The sequence below is a fragment of the Oratosquilla oratoria genome, chromosome 31 (assembly GCF_046742065.1).
Source record: "Oratosquilla oratoria isolate Oo_2021 chromosome 31, ASM4674206v1, whole genome shotgun sequence".
Classification (NCBI taxonomy): Eukaryota; Metazoa; Arthropoda; class Malacostraca; order Stomatopoda; family Squillidae; genus Oratosquilla; species Oratosquilla oratoria.
This window is the reverse complement of record NC_134807.1, coordinates 52,435,753-52,443,252: the sequence shown is the minus strand read 5'-3', so window position 1 is coordinate 52,443,252 and position 7,500 is coordinate 52,435,753. Positions and strand designations below refer to the sequence as shown.

At 39.4% G+C, this 7,500-nt stretch overlaps 1 protein-coding gene across 2 annotated transcripts in view; it reads left to right on the top strand.

Annotated features, from left to right (window-relative positions):
- The window catches only part of LOC143041552 (uncharacterized), a 933,705-nt gene that overhangs the window by 407,531 nt on the left and 518,674 nt on the right, over positions 1–7,500 (top strand). The gene's annotated exons all lie outside the window — the stretch shown is intronic.

The window sequence follows — 7,500 nt, the reverse complement described above, 5'->3', positions numbered from 1 at the left end:
TATGACAAGACCCTTTTTCTCCAGCTGTTCTACCAACGTCTGCTCGCTAGTATCCAGCGTAGCCTCTTCACTGTGAAGGACCAGCTTCCCGTGGAGAAACTCGCCACACTCGCCAACGAGCTCATCGCAACTGTTTCTTCGCCCTCCGTCTCCCACGTCAAGACAGACCCCCTCTACGAGCGCCTCGTCGACATGGCTCACACTGCAAATTAGCGATCTCAAGGAACAAGTTCAAGCAGCAGACCGCCGTAATTTTTCCCGCAGGCAACGTTCCAGATCCAGACCAAGATCCAAGAGCACGGATCACGCCCCAGCGGTATGTTACTATCACGCCCAGTTCGGTTCCAAGGCACCAACCCTGCGCCTTCACCCTTTCCCCCACTTTAAACTCCAACGGCAAACATTAGAGGTGCATAATGTTCGCCCCTCCTCCTCACAACTCCTCTACATACGAGACCCTCTGACGCGCCACCTATTCCTTATTGACTCCGGTGCTGCAGTAAGCATACTTCCTGCTACAGCCAGACCAGGGACGTTACCACCACTCACTTCCCTCTACGCAGCCAGCAACATGAAGATCGACGTCTTCAGGAAATCTACCTTAACCCTCTCCCTCAACCTCCGTCGCGCCTTCGAGTGGATGTTCTACGTCGCCGACGTCTCTCAACTAATCCTCGGAGCCGGTTTCCTCAACCACTATAGTCTTCTTGAAGACATACAGCGCCGTCACCTCTACGATGTCTCAACGCGCCTCTCGTCCTACAGCCACACTCGACCTGGCGTTAGCACTAGCATCTCTGTCACCAGACAAGACACCCCTTTTGCATCCCTACTGCAACAGTTTCCCACCATCACTCAGCCACATCCATGCATCGTCACTTCTGGCCGCCCAACTCACGCCAAGCCACGACGTCTCGCACCCGAACGACAATGCATTGTCAAGACTGAGTTTGAGTCCCTTATGTGCCAAGGGATAATTCCACCCAGCAACAGCAACTAGTCTTCAGTGCTTCACATCGTACCTACAAAGAGTGGCAATTTGCGACCATGTGGTGACTACCGTGCACTGAATTCCCAAACTGTCTTTGGTTGATACCCCATCCCCAACATCCAAGAATTTGGCTCCCAGCTCTTTGGCTGTACCATCTTTTCTACGGTGAATCTTATTCAAGCTTTCCATCAGATCCATGCCCACCCCGATGACATCCCGAAGACGGCCATTACCACCCCGTTTGGCCTCTACGATTACGCCTACATAAACGACCTCCTCATCGCCAGCCCTGATGAAGTTACCCACCGCCGTCACCTCGAAGAAATCCTCACCCGCCTAAGAAACTGCGGAATCCAAATCAACGCCGCCAAGTCGAAATTTTGATTGCACTCCGTAGATTTTCTCAACATACTGTACTGTCTCCTCCACTGGTATTCCACCTCGGAGTACTAAGTGTGATGCCATCCGCCAGTTCCCGAAGCTCTCCACCTAGAGATAGCTCAAGCAGTTCCTAGGTATGATTGATTCTTACATTCGCTTCACCCCTAAGCATTCCCGCATGTTACAACCTTTGTATTCTCTCATTAGGCCTTGCAAGCTTGGTCAGTCCATACAGCTTGCTTGGTGTCCTGAAGCCGACGAAGCTTTCGCTTCTGCGAAGACTGCGCTGGACACTGTCACTACCCTTAGTTTCCCAGCCCCGAAGGCCCTTGCACCCATCGCCACGGACACTCCCATCGACGGCACTCCCATTTCTAGTCCTCCCAAGCTCCTCACGGACACTCCCATTCCTGCTCCCAAGCAGCCCCGGACCTCCAAGACTGTCTCGTTTCACCAGTCACGCGAGGGGGAAGTAATGTGGCAACACGCCGCCATTGCTGCAGTTTCCCCTTAGTGCACATAGCTTTGTAATATAATAAAATTGTTAATCTTGCTCAAATCATTGTATATGTAAATTATAATAAAAACTGTATATTACAAATATTATGTCACATACATGGATGACTATTATATTGTTAAGTGTATTTATGTGTAACTTTATTTACATACTCTGTTGAACGCGTTAATATATTCACTGTGAATATTTTTTGTTATGGCGGACGGGCAAATCAATTATGAGTAAAGTAAAGTCTTAAAGACTATAAACTAACCGAGCCAGTGGGTCTGCCCCACATCTATCATAACTCTTACTTCCTTCCATTACACTCTTTCCTTCCACTAGACCCCCAAATCCCCCTCCCACCCTCTCCCCCATTTTATCCATCCTGCCCTCTAACTAAATTATGAGTTCTAAGCATATCAAATCTTTCATTAATTGTCCACCTAAGGATGATTTAGTCTACCATGATAATATTTTTTGTAATGGCAGACGGGTTAATTAGTTACGAGTTCTGAAGAAATCTAAAATTTCATTAATTTTTCACCTAAGAACGATTGGTGTGGTAAATCACATCAGGAAGAGAGAATCATTCTTAGGTGAAGGATAGATGATAGTTTAAAATTCTTACGGACTAGTTATTGAATAGCCCGTCCACCATGACATAGAATATACACAGTGAATATATTAACGCATTGAACAGAGTATGCAAATAAAGTTACACATAAATACACTTAGCAATATAATAGTCATCCGTGTATGTGACATAATATTTGTAATATACAATTTTGCTTATAATGTACATATATAATGATTTGAGCAAGATTAAATTTTTTATTATATTACAAAGCTATGTGCACTAAGGGGACACCGCAGCAGTGGCGGCGTGTTGCAACAGCTGTTATTCTTTTGAATTATTGCATACCAAATATCATTCTATTTAGAAGAAAAAAATATGGCTATTTCTGGCTGTATTTAGTATGGCATGTGGCTATTTTCATCTCAGAAAACCTGGCAGCCCTAGGAGGGTGTTGGGAGAAAATGAAACCAGTGTCTTTCGCGAGAAGATGAAGTCTAGGCCGTAGGGGAACTACCGAGAAAACGGAGACATAGTTGGTACGCTTTGGATACAAGTTTTGTTTAAAAGTGTCTTTGAAATTTTTCTGAAAGAAAATGACCTTCTCAAATTGTAATAAACGAAAGCATGAAGATGAAAACAGAAATTCTAAGCCAGAGTGGGAGGACGATTTCGCATTCACCGACAATGGAGGTAAGCCTTTGTGCTTTATTTGCCATGTGCCATTCAGTCGTTATAAAGCCAGATACTTGAAATGCCACTATAAAACAAATATTTTTTTTTCGTATGATTATCTACCTAAATCAAAATTAGGGAAAAACAAGTTAACTGTATTAAAATCATCATTAAATAGCCAGCGGACACTGTTGACAACGTTCAGTAAGGAAGCCGTTACAACGACGGAAGCCAGTTTTGTTATGTCATGGAATATTGCTCGTGCTAAACGCCCATATTCTGATGGCGAATTTGTTAAGAAGAATATAGCTGACGTTGTTGCAGTGTTAGATCCAAATAACACAAAACTTCAACGACTAATAGCACAAACACCAGTTTCCCGCCACACTACAGAGAGGCGTATCTCTCAGATCAGTGCTGATGTTACAGGGATAATACAAAATGGTTTATAAAATTCTCAGGCATTCTTTTTAGCTCTTGTTGGATCAATAGACATACAAGACAACCCACAACTGGCGGTATTTATTCGTTATGTATCCTCTGATGTAACTGTGAAAGAAGAAATGTTTGACTTAGTGGCATAAAAAGAAACAACTTGTGGTGTTGACATTAACAAATGGTGATGTTCCATTGAATAAACTCGTCAGTATTGCAACAGATGGAGCCCCTGCAATGGTGGGAAGACATGTAAGATTACATATATGAAAGATGATCCCAGCTTTCCAGAGTTCCACCCTGTTTATTGCATTATTCATCGTAAACACCTGACAGCCAGATATTTCAAGTATGAAGATGTGATGAAATCTGTCCTTGAAATTGTCAATTTCATACACTCAAATGGGAAGACTCACCGACAGTTCAGAATTTTATTGAAGAACTGGATTTTGAAGATAAATCCCGTTGTGTCTCTTTCTATTGACTTGTGAGGTGGCTTTCAACCAGCAATGTCTTGAGTAGGTCTGTGGACGTGTTAGAGCCTATTATTACTTTTCTCAAAGAAAAGAAAAGGCCCTATCCTCAACTGGAAAATCAAGAATGGGTGCAAGATCTGGTATAATACATCAACTACAAACTTATAACTTGACACTTTAGGGGAACAATAAGATTGTTTCTGATCTTACTCGGACAGTTTTCAGCTTTCTGAATAAAATAAGCGTTTTTCAAAGAGACCTAATGTCAAAAAACTTCAGTAATTTTCCCAATCTCAGGAGGAGACTAAATACCTTCGCTGATATTGAAATAAAAGACCACATACTGGAAGATAAACAAAGAGAAATTACAAGTACTGTTCGATAATTTCCTAGCCACGTTTGATGCCTAGAGGAAGCCGAAGCCCTGCTTCACCTTTCTTGTAAATCCATTCATGGTTGATGTCAATGATGGATGTCCAATTACCAAACCTCTGGTTACAGAATCATTTGCTGTGGAAATGGAACCAATGGAATTACAGGAGGACCTATGTCTATAGATGATCCATAAATCTCAGTCTACAATTGAGTTTCGAAAACAAGTTTCAGAAATAAAATATCCTGAACTGAAGAAAAATAGTGTGCGACTCATCTCAATTTTCAGCACAACATACTGCTGTGAATCACTGTACTCTGTAATGAAGTTTGTGAAGTGGAAGTATCTTTCAATCCTTTCAAATAAACACCTAACGGAACTAATTCGTACATCGTTGACAACGTATCAACCAGATTTTCAACAAATCACAGCCAAGATGGAGACCCACAAGGTCTCTACAAGCAAAAAATATTGTCTTGAACAGCCTCATATTTGTAGTATTGTCTGATTGTCATAAAAATATTCAGATAAGGCTGTAATTTTGTAAGGTGGTATTTGATTAAAGTATATCTAATTTTATTGGTCTGTTTTGTTGTTGTTGTTTCTTTCTTTCTTTCTTTTTACACATTTTCCTCCATTTTTTTTTTACCAGGTATTTACTAAGACAAATATGCTATAAGATAAAGTTAATAATGGCTATATTGTTTTTATTATCATTTAAAATATGCTAGTAAAAAATTTCAATTATTTTCTCTTGTGTTTTTTGCTAGGCAAATCACGTTTCAGACACCAACAGTAATCTGCTAACATGTTTGTCCCATCGTCCCTGCTACCTTTCTTCCATAGTGCGAGTGTCTCGGGGGAACATTTCACCTATTTCTTTGCTGTAGTCTCCACAATTATCATGAAAATAATCCAGATGCGATCCTATAAAATGCATTTTTACTGACATACGTGCTCCCAGAACCTTAAATAATTCTTGAACAATGAACACTTATTCTGAACATCTTTTGTTTCCAAGAAAAATGTTCACAACTGATTTGAAGGCTTGCCATGCCCTCTCTGTTTCACTCATTGCTCTATCGACCTGTTCCTCCTTCATTAGGTTTCTAATCTGAGATCCATTGAAAATACTTGCATTCAATTTTGCATCACTGACTTGTGTCTGCCTTGTGAAAGCAAATGCTGGATTTCCTTTATTGATGTTCTTGACACAATTCTTCATCAATCCAATTTTTATATGAAGAGGTGGCAGGTTGGAGTGTTTCTTTAGATGGTCATTCGTGTTTGTCACCTGCTCGGCTATCCCACAGAGAAGACATGGGTAATTAGTGTATCCTGTTTGCATTCCTAATACTAGGGAAACAATTAGAAAAGAAATAATGTAAATATAATGAAAAATGAGGTAAAAGAGATAACTGAAATATATATAAGATCAAATTACACTGCGAAAACATTCTGAACAACATTGTCTTTTTACCTTTAAATCTCCACAAATCTTCCAATTATGGTGACTGTACTTCAGAGCAATGAGTAGGGTTTTCATATTCTCAAAACTCAGTTAATTGAACTGGATGTGCAACAGGAATAGATGCAATCTTATTGCCAATGTTAAAAAAAAAACAGCTTTTCAACTTTGACTCGACGAATCAATGAAGAGTCTCATGCCACTGGACTATAAATTAAACCCAAGGCTTTAACTAGTCCTTCAATATCACCGCAATATGCTAGTGAAAATTTGTCATGAAGTGAAAAAAATTGCGAAATTCTTCATCTCTTTTGCGGTACCAGAAATATGTAGTTCCTGATGCAAGTAAATTGCTTTCGTCAAGGCGTGATCCAAGTAGTTGGGCAGACTCCTTTGATAACCCTAAATCCCTTGCTAATTCATCCATTTGTGCTTGACTTAAAGGTTTTGGATGATTCTAAGCGGGAATTGGAGGTTGATACGAGGCAGAAGTGCCCATGTCTTCAAGCTGGGTATCACTGTCTTCAGTGATATACTGTATATGTCCTTGGGTACATTTGGTACTGGAATTTCTGGACCATGAGACACTGGTTTTCTGGCAGATAGGATATCAGGATACACAACATGGTGCTTGTTCTTCTCATATGCACCTGTAAATTTCATATAGGTAAACTATTAAAGTACCGCCGGTTATTGTAAATGTAAGTTATTGTTATTATTTTCGAATATGAACATACCTTCTAGGTTATTCGTACAATCTGTCACATGATCCGCCCCTTCTTTGTACACTATGGGAACACCAAAAGATAGGGATTTCATCTTGCACTTACTCCAACGTCTTAAAATTTCAACACATGTTCTACAGTATGTATGAAGAGCAAAACTTTCATCTTGATCTCCAATTCGGATTCCAAAATATGCGTGGTAACACAATTTTACAAAATGAGTAATTTTTTAATATTGATCAGGCCTTCTTATTTTGTAGCAAAACCTGTTTGGATAATTTTTGCATCTCCTGTTCATTGTCAAATCCCTGCAATAGAATTAATGAATTTATAAAACACACACACTCACATGTACACACAATATACACAAAGGAGGAGCATGCCGAAATGAGACCTTTTGGCCAATAACTAGGTCAGATGTGAAAAAATGATAAATGATAAATGAACAAATATATAAATAGAATGATAATGATATAAATTATAATAAATGAAATATATAAATAGGTAAAGTTAAATAATAAACAAACAGATAACTAGTAAATAATAGTAAACGGGCAAATAAATTATAATAATTGATAATCAAATAAATAATAAACAGATAAATAATAACAAACAAATAATATAAAATAAATGGCAGGGATTACAGCATCTTGTGTAGGTGTTTATGTAAACGAATTTTAAAGCTTCGAACTGAACGACATTGAACTGCCCCTGCAGAAAGTTTATTCCATTCATAACCACACGGTTGACAAAGTTGTTTTTACCTACATCCAAATTAAATCTATTTTCTGTTGGATTCTCATTCAGTGTTAGAATTTTGTCACTTTTGATGTTGTTAATTCCCGTTAGAATCTTAAAGACCTATATCAAGTCACTTCTGTGTCTACGCATTTTTTTTTTTTT